Source organism: Oryctolagus cuniculus, chromosome 9, assembly GCF_051225735.1.
Source record: "Oryctolagus cuniculus isolate XC-2025 breed Fujian yellow rabbit chromosome 9, ASM5122573v1, whole genome shotgun sequence".
Classification (NCBI taxonomy): Eukaryota; Metazoa; Chordata; class Mammalia; order Lagomorpha; family Leporidae; genus Oryctolagus; species Oryctolagus cuniculus.
In genome coordinates, this window is record NC_142875.1 from 35,004,622 (window position 1) to 35,019,926 (window position 15,305).

The following is a 15,305-nucleotide window of genomic DNA, read 5'->3' on the forward strand; positions in this document are numbered from 1 at the left end:
ATTGTCTCAGTCCTGTGGCAGAAAGATGGGACAGATTCTTCCAGCACTATATTATAAAGTGGCTGGTTTTCAGTAAATGCCTTGGCAAAGAATTAGGACTCTGAGTTTGCCATTTTTCTTTTTTTTTAAAGATTTATTTATTTATTCAAAAGTCAGAGTTACACAGAAAGAGGAGAGGCATAGAGAGAGAGAGAGAGAGAGAGAGAGGTCTTCCATCCTATGGTTTACTCCCCAATTGGCTGCAATGGCCGGAGCTGAGCCGATCTGAAGCCAGGAACCAGGAGCTTCCTCCAGGTCTCCCACATGGGTGCAGGGGTCCAAGCCATCTCCTACTGCTATCCCAGTCCATAGCAGAGAGCTGGATCAGAAGAGGAGCAGCCAGGACTAGAACCAGCGCCCATATGGGATATCGGCGCTTCAGGCCAGGGTGTTAACCTGCTGTGCCACAGTGCCAACCCCTGCCATTTTTCTGACATTAAATTGTCCATTGCTATACTCCATAGTCTGAATTCCTTTGCCTTCCAAAGCTATATTGAATGCATCTGTCACTCAAGGGCACCTCCAATCAGCATTTGAGTCACTGTGTTTTAAGGACTTCAGTGGCTGTCAAGGTCCAGTTTCTTTACATCACCCTGGTTCCCATTTCCCTTTAAACCATACCAAGGCAGGTAATAAATTTGGGTTCCCTGTTAACATTCCTGCAAGTCTACCACTTGCAACCTCTCGGCACATCTTTAAGACTGTCCGGGCATTTAAGTATGAAAAGAATAAGAAAAATACTGACTCTGGCTATCCAAAGCAGAAGCAGAAATTATTTAAAATATAGCTTCCATATCTCTGTAAGAACTGGAAAAGCAAACTTAGGAATTTCACAGACAGTAACTATTCTGAAAGTCAAATCACAGGACTTGTCAAAGACATGCTGAAGCTCTTGCTGACCCAGACACCCAGGCACATTCAGAAAGCCCTGAAGAGCAGACCTCACTGCCACCACTGCCTTTGGGAGCCCCAAATGTTGCTTCTTTGTGTCCATGTTACTGACAGGCGGTCTGAAAAGTAGAGTAAACTGTTTGGCGGAGCCTAGCTCCATGACCTAACAACAAGGACCCTGGAAAGGTGAGTGGCTGATGAGGCATCATAGGAAAAGCATTTGCAAGCACAGAAAGTGAATTCTGCTACTTAGATGGCAAAATGAAAAAAGCTGATACATGTCCACTATCTAGGCTTTGAGTCAAAAATGGCAGGAGTTATGGATCCATACAGAACAGGTTTCAACTTGTGCACTTCCATCACTTTCTATTTTATGTTGCAAAAAGAAGAGACGGAGGAGGGGACTATCATTACATTCTTAGAACTGTATCTACAAACAGAAGGACAGACAAATGGAACAGAATAAAAACACCAGAAATCAATCCAAACATCTACAACCAACTTATATTTGATCAAGGATCTAAAACCAATTCCTGGAGCAAGGACAGTCTATTCAATAAATGGTGCTGGGAAAACTGGATTTCCATGTGCAAAAGCATGAAGCAAGATCCCTACCTTACACCTTACACAAAAACCCACTCAACATGGATTGAAGATCTAAATCTATGACCCGACACCATCAAATTATTAGAGAACATTGGATAAACCCTGCAAGATACAAGCACAGGCAGACTTCTTGAAAAAGACCCCAGAGGCACAGGCAGTCAAAGCCAAAATTAACAATTGGGATTGCATCAAATTGAGAAGTTTCTGTACTGCAAAAGAAACAGTCAGGAAAGTGAAGAGGCAACCAACAGAATGGGAAAAAATATTCGCAAACTATGCCTCAGATAAAGGATTAATAACCAGAATCTACAAAGACATCAAGAAACTCCACAACATCAAAACAAACAACCCAATTAAGAGATGGGCCAAGGACCTCAATAGACATTTTTCAAAAGAGGAAATCCAAATGGCCAACAGACACATGAAAAAATGTTCAAGATCACTAGCAATCAGGAAAATGCAATTCAAAACCACAATGATGTTTCACCTCACCCCTGTTAGAATGGCTCACATTCAGAAATCTACCAACAATAGATGCTGGCAAGGATGTGCGGAAAAAGGGACACTAACCCACTGTTGGTGGAGTGCAAACCGGTAAAGCCACTTTAGAAGTCAGTCTAGAGATTTCTCAGAAACCTGAATATAACCCTACCATACAACCCAGCCATCCCACTCCTTGGAATAAATTCCAAAGGAAATTAAATTGGCAAATAAAAAAACTGTCTGCACCTCAATGTTTATTGCAGCTCAATTCACAATAGCTAAGACATGGAATCAACCTCAATGCCCATCAACAGTAGACTGGATAAAGAAGTTATGGGACATGTACTCTATAGAATACTATACAGCAGTCAAAAACAATGAAACCCGGTCATTTGCAACAAAATGGAGAAATCTGGAAAACATCATGCTGAGTGAATTAAGCCACTCCCAAAGGGACAAATATAATATGTTCTCCCTGATCGGTGACAACTAACTGAGCACCTAAAAAGAAATCTGTTGAAGTGAAATGGACACTATGAGAAACAATGACTTGATCAGCCATTGTCCTGACTGTTGATGAACAACTTAATACTTTATCCCTTTTAGTATTTTTTTGTTCTACTAAATACCATTGGTTGAACTCTTTAATTAACACACAATTATTCTTAGGTGTTTAAATTTAACTGACAAGTGATCCCTGTTAAATATAAGAGTGGGAATAAGAGAGGGAGGAGAGGTACAGTTAGGCACATGCTCACTCGGACTTAACCCTAATGGTAGTGTTAGAAACGTGCCAGAGGATTCCAATTCAATCCCATCAAGGTGGCATGTACCAATCCCATCACTAGTCGAAGTGATCAATTTTAGTTCATAATTGATCATAATGATAGGATTAAGAGTCAAAAGGATCACATAAACAAGACTAGTGTCTGCTAATACTAACTGATAGAGTTAAAAAGGAGAGAACAATCCAACATGGGAAGCGGGATACACAGCAGACTCCTAGAATAGAATGGCAGATGTCCTAAACAGCCCTCTTGCCTCAGAATCAGCCCTTAATACATTCGGATCCGGCTAAAAAGCCCATGAGTTTCTCAGGCATGGAAAACGAAGACACTCTGGAAAAAAAAAAAAAAAAAGACCTAAATGAAAGATCTCTGTGAGTGAGATCCCAGCAGAAAAAAATGGGCCATCAAAGAAGGAGGTACCTTTCTCTGAAGGGAGGAGAGAACTTCCACTTTGACTATGACCTTGTCTAAATATGATCAGAGTTGGTGAACTCAAGAGGCTTCCATAGCCTTGGCAACTCATGACAAGAGCCTCGGGTGATTACTGACGCCATAAACAAGAGTGTCAATTGTTAAGTCAACAACAGGAGTCACTGTGCACCCACTCCCTGTGTAGGATCTCTGTCCATAATGTGTTGTACTATGTGAATTAATGGTATAACTAGTACTCAAACAGTACTTCACACGTTGTGTTTCTTTGTGGGTGCAAACTATTGAAATCTTTACTTAGTATATACTGAATTTATCTTCTGTATATAAAGATAATTGAAAATGAATCTTGATGTGAATGGGATGGGAGAGAGAGGGGGAGATAGGATGGTTGCAAGTGGGAGGCTGGTTATGGAGGGAAAAAGCCACTATAATCCAAAAGTCGTGCTTTGGAAATTTATATTTATTAAATAAACATTAAAAAAGAATTGTATTCAAATCACCGTGACTGTTAAAAATTAATTAAAATTTAAAAAATAAAAAATAAAAGAAAAAAATTAAATATTTAACTTGTGATTTCAAATGACTGTCTTAGCTCTAGTGTAAAGAATTCAAATATTCTTACCTTCTTATCCTGGAAAACATGTTAATATTAAAAAATAATTATTGTGATTTTAAAAAAGAAAGAAAAAACAGTATTAGTGCAGTTAAATGTAGCCTGAGGCACAACAAGATGTTACAGAATTTATTTAAGCAAATAGAATTTTGTGAATCCAGCAGCTCCAAACCAGAAGTGCTGGGGATTCCAATGAAGAAGCATTAGAGAAATTTTTACAGAGTGAATATAGATGTAAAAAAAAGAATGATATATTATTGATTAAAGTTATTTAATTACCTTATTTGGCATATGAGTTGAGAAAATTCCCAGTCATATAACTATAAATTAGTTCACAGCTTGTGACTGGCTAGTCTTTAAGTTTCATTTTTCTTCAATATACGCATTTACAAGTAGTAGCCTAAGTTCAGTCTTGATTATGTTTGCAAATGAAGGAAGGGCAAGGACACTCATGAGGTCTACTTTCCTTGGTCTACTCCAGGATTCTCTTGGCCTCACATCCGTTTTAATTTAACAGTATCCCTTCTAACATGTGAGATCATGAGATCACAGCATCAACCCACTAACTAGACCCCAGTTCTACCAGCACACGGATCTCAAACTCCAAAGACTCCAGAATTGTGAAAAATAAATTTCTGCTTGTGAGCCACCCAATCTATGTGCTCTGCCACAGCAACCTGAATGGACTACAACAACTGCTAAGGATGGGTATCTCATTCTGCATTATACCGGCCTCTACAAGACCACCAAGCATGAATGAAACAAACAGATCATCACTATTATAAGCACTTCAAACAAAAGCTTCAATTATTGAACTAAGTCCAAGAAAAACAAATTTCAGTATTTGGAAAGAATAGGATGGTAATGAAAGAACAGTATATTTCTCATACAAGTCATAAAATTAATCATGTCAATAAAACTAGCTTCCTTTAATAATATTGCAGTGAGAAACTTTTTAAAGTACACATGTATTTTTTTACTCATTGACAGCAATGAGCAATACTCCTACCAGACAAATTTCTAGGCTGTAAATCTGATCATTCTACTGTCTTGCTCAGAATCTTCACTGATTTTCAAAATAGACCCCAGACTTACGGAACTACAGAGTACACATGAAGAACAGGTAAATAAAACCTGACTTAAGTTTTTAAAAATCCCTCCCTAACTTACCCAGTGCAGAGATGATTGTTTTTTTATTTATTTATTTATTTATTTATTTATTTATTTTGGACAGGCAGAGTGGATAGTGAGAGAGACAGAGAGAAAGGTCTTCCTTTGCCGTTGGTTCACCCTCCAATGGCTGCCACGGCCGGCGCACTGTGGCCAGCGCACCGCACTGATCCAATGGCAGGAGCCAGGTACTTATCCTGGTCTCCCATGGGGTGCAGGGCCCAAGCACTTGGGCCATCCTCCACTGCACTCCCTGGCCACAGCAGAGAGCTGGCCTGGAAGAGGGGCAACCGGGACAGAATCCGGCGCCCCAACCGGGACTAGAACCCGGTGTGCCAGAGCCACTAGGTGGAGGATTAGCCTAGTGAGCCACGGCGCCGGTGAGATTATTGTTTTCTCTACTGTCCCTACCAAATATTAAAGATTCTATCCTCAAATGAAGAGTAGAAATAGTGGTCTCCTATTCCTCTTTCCACAGTATGAACTTGGCAAATTACTTGGCCTCTCTAAATTCAGTTCTACATTTGCAAAATGAAGAAATTGGACAACATCACTTCCAGTTCTGACTATCAAGTCTACTTTGAAAGAGTCTACTTGCCCACACTCCACAACCTCTAAACAGGGCTCTATGTCCATTTGGCTTGGTGGATAAAGATAACAGGCCAAAGAAGAAAAAATACAAATTGCAAACCTGCCAATTCAGAATCACATAAGCAAAAATAATCTACTTACTTAGTATATTCTTCTTTGTTTTGTTTGCTTTGTTCTTAATTACATTTTATTAATATATGGAGAAAAGATTCCATGAATTTCACAGATACAATTCTAAGGATACAACAATACTTTCCTGCTCCCTCCCTCCCTGCTCCTTCCTTTCCTTTCTGCTTTCTTTTCATTTTTTTGCAATAATAGACTTTCAATTTACTTTACAATCACAGGCTCAATGCTTCTCAAAACAAAAGGCTCCACTAGTAAATAATAGAAAGACCACTGTTCTGCAGGAATATGCACAAGCATTCCAAACAATAATCAAAGTACATCATAATGCTTTAATATGTTTTCAAGCAATGTTCAGTCATTAATAAACACAATCATAGTGATAAACCATAAAAGACACAAAGGAAATTGTCATTGATAAAACTCACCCATCAGATCAATAGCAAAATAAATAACATTATTTAGATTATGGATGAATGGTCATACTATGTAGAGCTATGTGCATTTTTTGGTACAGGGTGGTATAACACAACCCTCAGGTGGGAGAAAGACACTACAATCTGGATTGGACTACTTGGATCCAGACCCACTCTGTATTCTACTCTCTCCGGCTTAACTGTCAGTTTCCTACTCAGGTGGCATGCTCTTTGCCACTGTTCTGACCCTCCTTTACGACTCTCCTCCTTGCAAGTCACAAGTTCATTCATCCTTCCCTGAATACGTGCAAAATACCAGTGTTTCCCATGACATCCAACCACCATTGCCTACTCAGCCCGTGCTCTCCACCTACACACAGTAGATGCCACAAAGTGTCCTCCCTTCTCTGCTCTCCTCCCCCTGAACTTTACCCACCTCTCCTGTGTCTATCCACTCTACCTCTATAGAGCTCTTCCTCCTTCCTAGCTCTAGTTTTCCCATCAAGGCTCAGCCCTCCTCAAACCTGGTGTTTCATGTTTGGTAGGCGGGATACCCTCAGGATCTCACAGCAGCCCAATAGCTTTGGCCTGGCACTGTTCAGAGCCTTCACCCCCTCTTTATGAAAATTTGACCAGATTAGTGGCAACAACATTAAGCAGTGGCCAAATTTTAATTTTGGGAAAGGAAATAGCTAGCAGGATTTCAGAATAAAACTTTTCCTCTTAAATAGTAAAAACCTATTGAGAATGACATCTCTGTAAATTAATCATTAATTAATATTTCATATTTTGATGAAAATATAATGAATCATACTTTATTCAACAAAGCTATTGGGTGTTGCATTTGTCTTAGAGTAAAATGATTTTTAAAAATACATTCCTGAATTTTAAAAATAATGAGCCTACTAAATAAAGGAAAACAGGTAAAGCATAGGTGCTCTAGTAGGGAGATGATTTTGATGGCAGAAAAAAACCTAGTAAAGTGCTTCTCTGACACTGATGGCATTTACTGGAAGATATCAAAATTATTTTTGTGTTTCTGTTTTTCCATTTAGATTACAGACTTTTTACCGCACTATGCCTTTGATAACTTTGAAACTTCCAGCATCTAAAAGAAAAATACTGTACCTTGCATACAGTAGGCACTTAATAAATGCTTGCCTGAATTGAAATGAACTACATTTACATAAGGCAGGTATAGGACTCATGAATAAATTTACATAGGATGTAATATTTGTGCTGGATCTTAAAATATGAGCTGGGGACCGGCATTGTAACGCAGTGGGTAAGTTTCCACTTCTGATACCAGCATGCCATATGAGAGTACCAGTTGGAGCCATGGCTACTCTGCTTCTGATACAGCCTCCTGCTAACACGTGTCGGAAGGCAGTGGGAGATGGTCCAAGTGCCTGAACCCTGACGCACAAGCAGGAGACCCAGATGGAGTTCCTGATTCCTGGTCTCAATCTGGCCCAGCCATGGACATTGCAGGAATTTGAGGACTGAACCCTTAGATGGAAGATCAATCTCTCTATCTCTCTGTGTTACTCTGTCTTTCAAATAAATAAATCTTTAAGAAAAATGGGTTGGAATTGTCTACTAATAGCATAAGTTTCTATAAAGCCACAGGAGACAAACAGTGACAGCTAACATTTTATATGCCAGGATCTATGCTAGGCATTCATATAATTGTCATTTATGAGGCACATTGTGATTAGAACACATGTCTAAGGTCACATGGTGGGTAAGAGGTGAAGCTGGCATTTGAAGACCAGGAACACTGCGAATCTCTTACTTCAAAGCCTGTTAACAAGGTAACACTGCACCCTCTTCTAGAGTTGAGCCAGCTCCAGTGTCCCAACCAGGCAAACATCTATGGTCACTCATGGCCAAATACTCCTCATGACTACCATTTTCATGATAAAACTTCCCCATCTGTGTCAGATTCTATTCGAGTCTATGCCATCTTTGCTTCTCTCTGCTATTACTCCTCTGTTTCTAGTGCTTTCTACTCCTCCCCATTCTGTATCTCACATCCATGCTCCTGGAGAGCATCTCATTGCATAGAGTAACCACCACTGGGTGGTGCTATGCTTTGCATATAATTTGTTCCCCAGAGATTCATGCACTGGATGCTTGATCCTTAGCGTGGCAGTGTTGAGTTGGGAGAACTTCAAGAGGTGAGGACTAGTGGAAGGTAACTGGGTCACAGGGGCTCCACCCTCAGGAGTGGATTAATGATTTCTCATGGGAGTTGGTCAGGTCTGGTAGGAGTGGTTTATCTCCACCCACCCCCACACACAGGGTTCCTAGGTTTTAGATTCCTTGTAAACACATGTGCCCCTTCTGCACATGGCCAGTTACACTTTCTACCTTTCTACCACATCGTGACACAGCCAGGGGGACCTCACCAGGATGCCAGCCTTCACTGTTTGGACCCACCAGCCACCAGAATCATGAATCAAATAAATCTTTCTGTGAGTTACTCAGTATTTTGTTAAATACAAAACAGACTAAGACAGTGGTTGGGGCTGTTTAACATCTAGCTCCTATTAACATCCATCTCCTTTTGGAGCAAATTTCTACTATGCATAAAAGTAGAGACAGAGTCCAGTAAGTCAATGCTCTCCCTTCCTGCATAGCATGGCTATGAAACAAGCATGTCCCTCAGCCTCAGTCAATAAGACAACTGTGGAAACAGCTACATACTGTGCACCATTGAAGGAACAGCAGTAGAATTAGCAAGCTAAAAAAAATTGCTTGCCTGGTATAACTTTCCTGTGTCCCTGAAAACACTTTGGTTCCTGCCTCTTTTCTAAGGCAAGTGTTAGAGGCTCCTGTCAATATGTCAGCCACATATATCTCTCCAATGAATTTCCTATGGAGGTTAAATTTGCCAGGATCATTTTCTATTGCTTGCAAACAGACACCCAAACTGAACTCAGCCATCCTGCAATTTTGGCTCTTATATTTGAACTGCCTTTGGCTGTGGCCATTACATCTGCTGCCTTTGGCTAAAACCTAACCATAATCCAATCCACTGAGGCAAGGGTGGCAGAGTCACATAACCCTAAACATGGCAGCCTCTGTCCTGTGAATCACCTGTGGCCTCTGCATTCAGTATGGAGCTGGTGGCATTATTTTAACTCTCATAGATCTTACATCAGTCATATAGAAGAGATTCTGTGGTGTTCAGAGGCTGAAGGGATTGAGGCAGTGACCAGTGGGAGACTAAAGCAAGGTGTGAGAGAAGAGACAAGGATGAAGGAGGACCTGTGAGGAAATGGGAGTGAAGAAGAGCAACTGGCCTTGGAAAAAAAAGGAGATAAGGGTGAGATTGACAAGGCTGGTACTTTATTAAATAGGAGGAAGGAGTTATTGTGGAGAGTCTCTCTGATCTGTCAGGTAAGAGCCAAGTTCATCTGCTTGGGGAGACTGGGGAGACTTGGAAAAGCCACAGTGAGAAACAGGAGAGGGAGCCTACTGGGAACTGGCAAAAGAACCATTAAGCCACAGGGAGACAACTGTTTATTTCTGGGTTTTCTAATAGCAATTACCCACTCCACAGGTACATTTTGGACAAAGATTCAGACCAAGGACAGCACAGACGTTCCTTGAAACTTTTGCAGTGCAAAATCAAGGACATAGAAACTCTAGAAAAACATCACAGAACAGAAAAACCTTTAAACTAGCTTTTTAGAAAGGCCATAATTACTGGACTAATGAATGCTTGAGACAATAGAAATCTGTTCTCAAAGGAATCTGATTTTATTCTGTTTGAGATTGAGTTCGTCCATCTGGTGCACAAGGGTATGAAAAAAATTAGACAAAAGGCTTTTAAGGCCTTACAGGAGTATTAGTAGTGATATTCACATCAACAAATTGATTTACAGTGGTCTTTATTATCCTTGGTGAAAAATGTAACCATCAAAACAGCCCTTGTTGGAACTGAACTAGACAATGAAAGGTATCTGAGGAACAGCACAGCTTGGCCGTGGTTATGCATATTGATTTAGAAATTGTGTTAATTCTGAAAATGCCCTGCCTGATGGTTCTGTAAACAAGTGAGCTGATAGGTAAATTGTAGACTCTGTCATCGATTGCCAGTTAGAGTCATGAAGTGAAAACGTGCTTCTGTCATATGATAAGAAAATGAACCACTGTTGTGCATCAGCGGGCATGTGCTAAAAGAAGATAGCATCTGGACAAAATTCAACATGCAATTTTGGCTTTTGTTGTATTTTGAATAAAAAGAGTTGGCTTAACAACCACCTATTTAAAGTATTGCAGGCTGGTGATTATGAATAAGTCTCTTGGCTGATAATTGGAATGGCAGGAGACACCATGTTAGAGGTTGGATAGGATGCAAGAAGTAGTTTTCCCGAAACTGAGTGGTGCAGACAAAAGCAATTCGATTTTCAAAGAATGAATCTTCTTAAACTGTGGCATTCACTGAGGGAGGCTGCACAGACAGGGGTTAATTTACTTAACACTTCAGAAGTTCAGGGGATTCTCAAGCTGCAGCAACAATGACGCAAAATAGAGATTTAAATCCATCATTGTCCTTTTGTTCTTTTCAAACGCAAACGTATCACATTCTTAAAGAAGGACCGCTAGGCACGCTAGGCACGCTAGGCACGCAGGTTTTTATTTGAAACACAACCCGGTCAAGAAACAAAGATATTTTCTTTGTCAGCATGTGTTACCAAAAGCCGCTAGAGGGCAGTCAAGCCACTGGGGCTGTGGGAAAGGCGTCCTTCAATCAGAACCTTAAAATGAAAGCCGTTTTGCAGGATTTTAAAAACATTTGATTGCTTAGAAAATAAAAGAAGAGGGCAGGGGAGAGAGGAGAAGGAAATACCTTCTTGATCACATGAATGTAACATTAATAGGAAACAGCAGAAAAAATGTTCCACAAGCCTGAGAGGGTTTTCACGGGCACACGCTTGGGTCCCGTGTAGGACAGTGATTCAGCACTTATGATGTAATGAGGTCAGTCCCCCAATCCACTCGGTGATTTAACCCCGCCTACGAAACAGCGAGAAAGACCGAGGAGGCTGGGCAACCACAACACAACAAAACACAAATCACTGGCCTGGGACTTCACGGAAATTTCTGAGGCTGAGGCGTTGGGAGGCTGCTGCCTGTCTGCGCATGTGTGTTTTTCATCTAAGTGCTGTCTTTTCAGATTGTGAAGTGTTCTTACTCTTTTTTTTTTTTTTTCAATCCCACAACTCCATTTAACCCACGCTACTTGTGGGAGGTGAGGAAGAAATGACTCACATGACTGCTAAAATGCTTGTGAAAATGCAGATAAGACGGTGACAGACACTGAAACACTGGGCTCTGATTAAAAACAACAACACAGGATTGTGTTGAGGGTAGGAGGAACATGACGAAGAGTTAATTCTAAGCCCTATGCAGAACCTTACATATTAAAGCTAAAAAGCATTTTAAGGGTCTCAGCATATAATATTTTCATTATTTCCAACCCCAAATTTGCACTTAAGCCAGTTTAACTAGAAAACTCTGTATCCCATGATAGTGCACCAAGAACTATCTTTTAATCAGCTACTGATTTCATGAATTGATCATGGAAATATGATTACAGATAGAGTTTGCAAATGATAAAAGCAATTAAAGAATCATTGGGATTCTAGGCATGCATGCAATGAATAGGCAGAAGTCAAGGCCAACACATCCTGATTTCCTGAAGCAGAGCTCTGAGATGTTGTGTATTCTGGGGATGGCACTTTGGCTCCCTGAAGGAAAAGACTCTTAGATACTTTGAGCTTTAATGAAAAGAGAAATAACCGTGTCCTTGATCCATCAGAGACAGACAAATAATCCTAACTTGCCAACAATCAATGCAAATAAGTTTGATACTTACATCTATACATTGAAAACATAGCTACAATTAATTTACAGAACACACTCTTGAAGTAGGCAGGCATACAGGTTAAAATTGATCAGATTTGTGAACTGGAAGACCACGGTCTTTTCCGATATCACTCTCACATAGAGTTTAGTAAATAAATACACTCTTCACATGAGTACATAGAAAAATTAACCATATGGTCTAAAGTAAGGCATCCTATAATGAGTTTTCTGACCACATTTTAGTCTAAACTCTTCTCTAAGAACACATGTTACCTTGGATTAATTTTCTTTTCCCTTCCATAAAAGAATTTTGGAAGCAATAGAATCCAGCAAGCTTAAAATACACAGAAATCTCAAAAAGTTCATGGAAAATGGAATTAGAATACTTTGGTGTAAACGATATTTAAATCCACGCATAATTTTTTCATAGTAAGTACTTTCCATGAACTCTTTGAAGATTCCTCACTTGATTTTAGATATTGCAGGAGACAGGGGAATCCAAATTAGCAATCTCTAAAATTCTTAAAGAGGCCTTCATGAGCTACAAAGTTTCTGAGCATCAAAGTGATTTTGTATGCCTGATTCTCCTGCAGGCAAAGAACATAACCTACAATATTTAGGACAAGTTATAAAATAATGTCACCATATAATAGGTAGAATTCTCAGATCCCAGGGTGCCTGTCAGTTTGAGATCCAATTAAAATATACAGCAGGAGGTGGGCTTTTGACATAGTGGTTAAGATGTTGCATGATATGCCCGTATCCCATATCAGAGTGCTTGGGTTCAAGTTCTGGCTTCACTCTCAATTGCAAATACCTGGTAATGCAAACTATGGGAGGCAGTAGGTGACAGATCAAGTAATTAGATCCTTGTCACTCACATGAAAGACCTAGATTGAGTTCCCAAATCATATATTTAGGATGTGAAACAGCAGATGGGAGCATGGGCTCATGCTAGCTCTCGCATGCACACTCTCTCTCTCTACTTCTCAAATAAATTTTTTTAAAAGTATAGTGGAATAGATTCTAGTGATTCCTCTATGGTGCATCCCTGGTGTTACCAGAAGACAGGTATACACCTTCATAGTTCTTAGTTCTACCTTTCAAATGGCTCTGACCATTTTCTATTATAATTATTTTATACTCCTAAAAGCATGGCTATTTCTTACACATTCCTCAATTTCTCACAATGATCTTGTCCATCTGTAATTCAGTAAATGTTGGATGAATGAATGAAATTGTGATGTAGAAGTCAAGCAAGGGATTGGGTTCTCCCAATGTGCTTTCCTGGGCACAGTGCTTCTAATGCAATTCAATCTGCTACCCAGTGGCAAGATCTAGAACTTCTGCATATGGTTCTCCACTTGTTCCCAGGTGTTTGTATTGATACAGGCCATTGCCACCAAGTCTTCCAGCTGTTTGGCTTTCTGGCCTATGATAGTCAACCTTGGGATTCTTGAATGCTGCTAGGCTATGTTAACTGATTTTCTTCAAAAGGATACATTCACTGGTTCAGGCCTGCACAACATCTTCTCCCATTGGAGGTTCTCCTTATCAGAAGAAAGGGAGAAAGAAGGTACTAGATGGCAAGACATTAAGCTTAGTTTATTTCCTATAGGTAGGCTTTTCAAAAACCAAATATGCCAAAGTACAGGCCACTTGTAGTTCTACTCTGAGCCCTTCCTGGCTCTTCCATCTTCCAATTCAAATGCCATTTGAATGGTCCATATAGCTCCCATGGTAATAGCTTTGTAAAGTTGGATGTCTTAAGAAGTTGGCCCCTCTGATCTTTTATCTGGTTTGTAGCTATGTTTCCACTTATTCTCTCTAGTCTCTGCTATTCTTTTCAAAACTCTTCCTTATTATAGCATTTGTGAAGTTTGTTTATTCTAATTACTTTTAATGTACACTTCACCAGAAGCCCATAATATCCCTTTGACTTCTGCATGGAGTGAATGCTGATGGACTGAGGAGATAAGCTGGTATAACCAACCCAAGCCACTGTCAATAAAGCTGCAGGAAGAGCCTAGAGAGAACCCAGCTTGGAGCTACGTGGGGGATATTGTACCTGCCAAACTAGAGGAGGAAAAAAAAAAAGGAAAGACATGTTTCTCCCCTATCACCTTACAACAGTGTCCTGTAACAAGTCAATAGAGTGGACACCATTTTGGACATATGTAACAGCTGTGCCAGTTTATTTCCACACCCAGCAATCAGATGAGTGGAGATTTCTGACTCTGCTGGAGAAAATTAACAGGGGTCTGGGTGCTCGTGACTATGGGAGGCTTGTGTGCTGGGACTGAGGCTGTATGATGCTGTGTGAGAACACTCATGGTGTGGCTGGGACTTTAAGCAGTCACTGTGGGAGACTCCATCGCTCATGGCTTCCAGGTTACCTGGTGAGGGACATCGCTGGGAAATCTGAGCTTACACTGAGGACTGCATAGATGCTTTGTGTGGTCCTTGGGGCAGAGCGGATGAATATTATACCCACTGGGGCTAACACTAAGGCACTGGTCTCCTTTGAGGAGGGGAGCTCAGTTGAACAGAATAAACCTCCCTTCTGATAAAGAGTGAGAGAGAGATTTACCAAGCCAAACCTGGATGCGTCACTTTAGGCAGGAGAGCATTGACTTACTGGCTTCCAAATGCAACTGGACTCTGTCTCTACTTTTATGCATAGTAGAAATTTGCTCCAAAAGGAGATGAATGTTAATAGGAGCTAGATGTTAAACAGCCCCAACCACTGTCTTAGTCTGTTTTGTATTTAACAAAATACTGAGTAACTCACAGAAAGGTTTATTTGATTCATGATTCTGGTGGCTGGTGGGTCCAAACAGTGAAGGCTGACATCCTTCTCCTGTGTGTAGATCATCATTGGTAGATGGGAGTTGTCAACAGCCCTTATGAGAAGGGTAGAGACCCAGAAAACAACTCAGCTCAATAAGACAATTAATTAAAAGGTTAGGTGGGGTAAACAAACCAAGTTAGAAGAATCAGGGAGAATGGGGGCTGGAGATGAACAGAGGATGCATTGAACAGAGATAGGAAGCAGGGCATACAGCCTTCTTCAGAGATACCCCAGAGACTTCCCAAAGGACCTTGACATCCTGTACAGGGGTGGGGAGGAAATAAAAAGAAGCCCAAGTCTTGCATCCGATGTTTGCGGTCTTCTGTTCATCATCTCCCTCTTCTCTAAGCTTCCCTTATAGTTATTTCTCCAGTTGGCATTTCATTCTCTTTGCTCTCTTTTAAAATAGCTAGTTTATT

At 40.4% G+C, this 15,305-nt stretch overlaps 1 long non-coding RNA gene across 1 annotated transcript in view; it reads left to right on the forward strand.

Moving 5' to 3' along the window:
* The first annotated feature begins 11,178 nt into the window (after positions 1–11,178).
* Positions 11,179–15,305, forward strand: part of LOC103349084 (uncharacterized) — a 114,850-nt gene continuing 110,723 nt past the window's right edge. The window contains exon 1 of the long non-coding RNA XR_011378748.2: positions 11,179–11,324. This is a non-coding gene — a long non-coding RNA (uncharacterized LOC103349084). The remainder of the gene's footprint in view (positions 11,325–15,305) is intronic.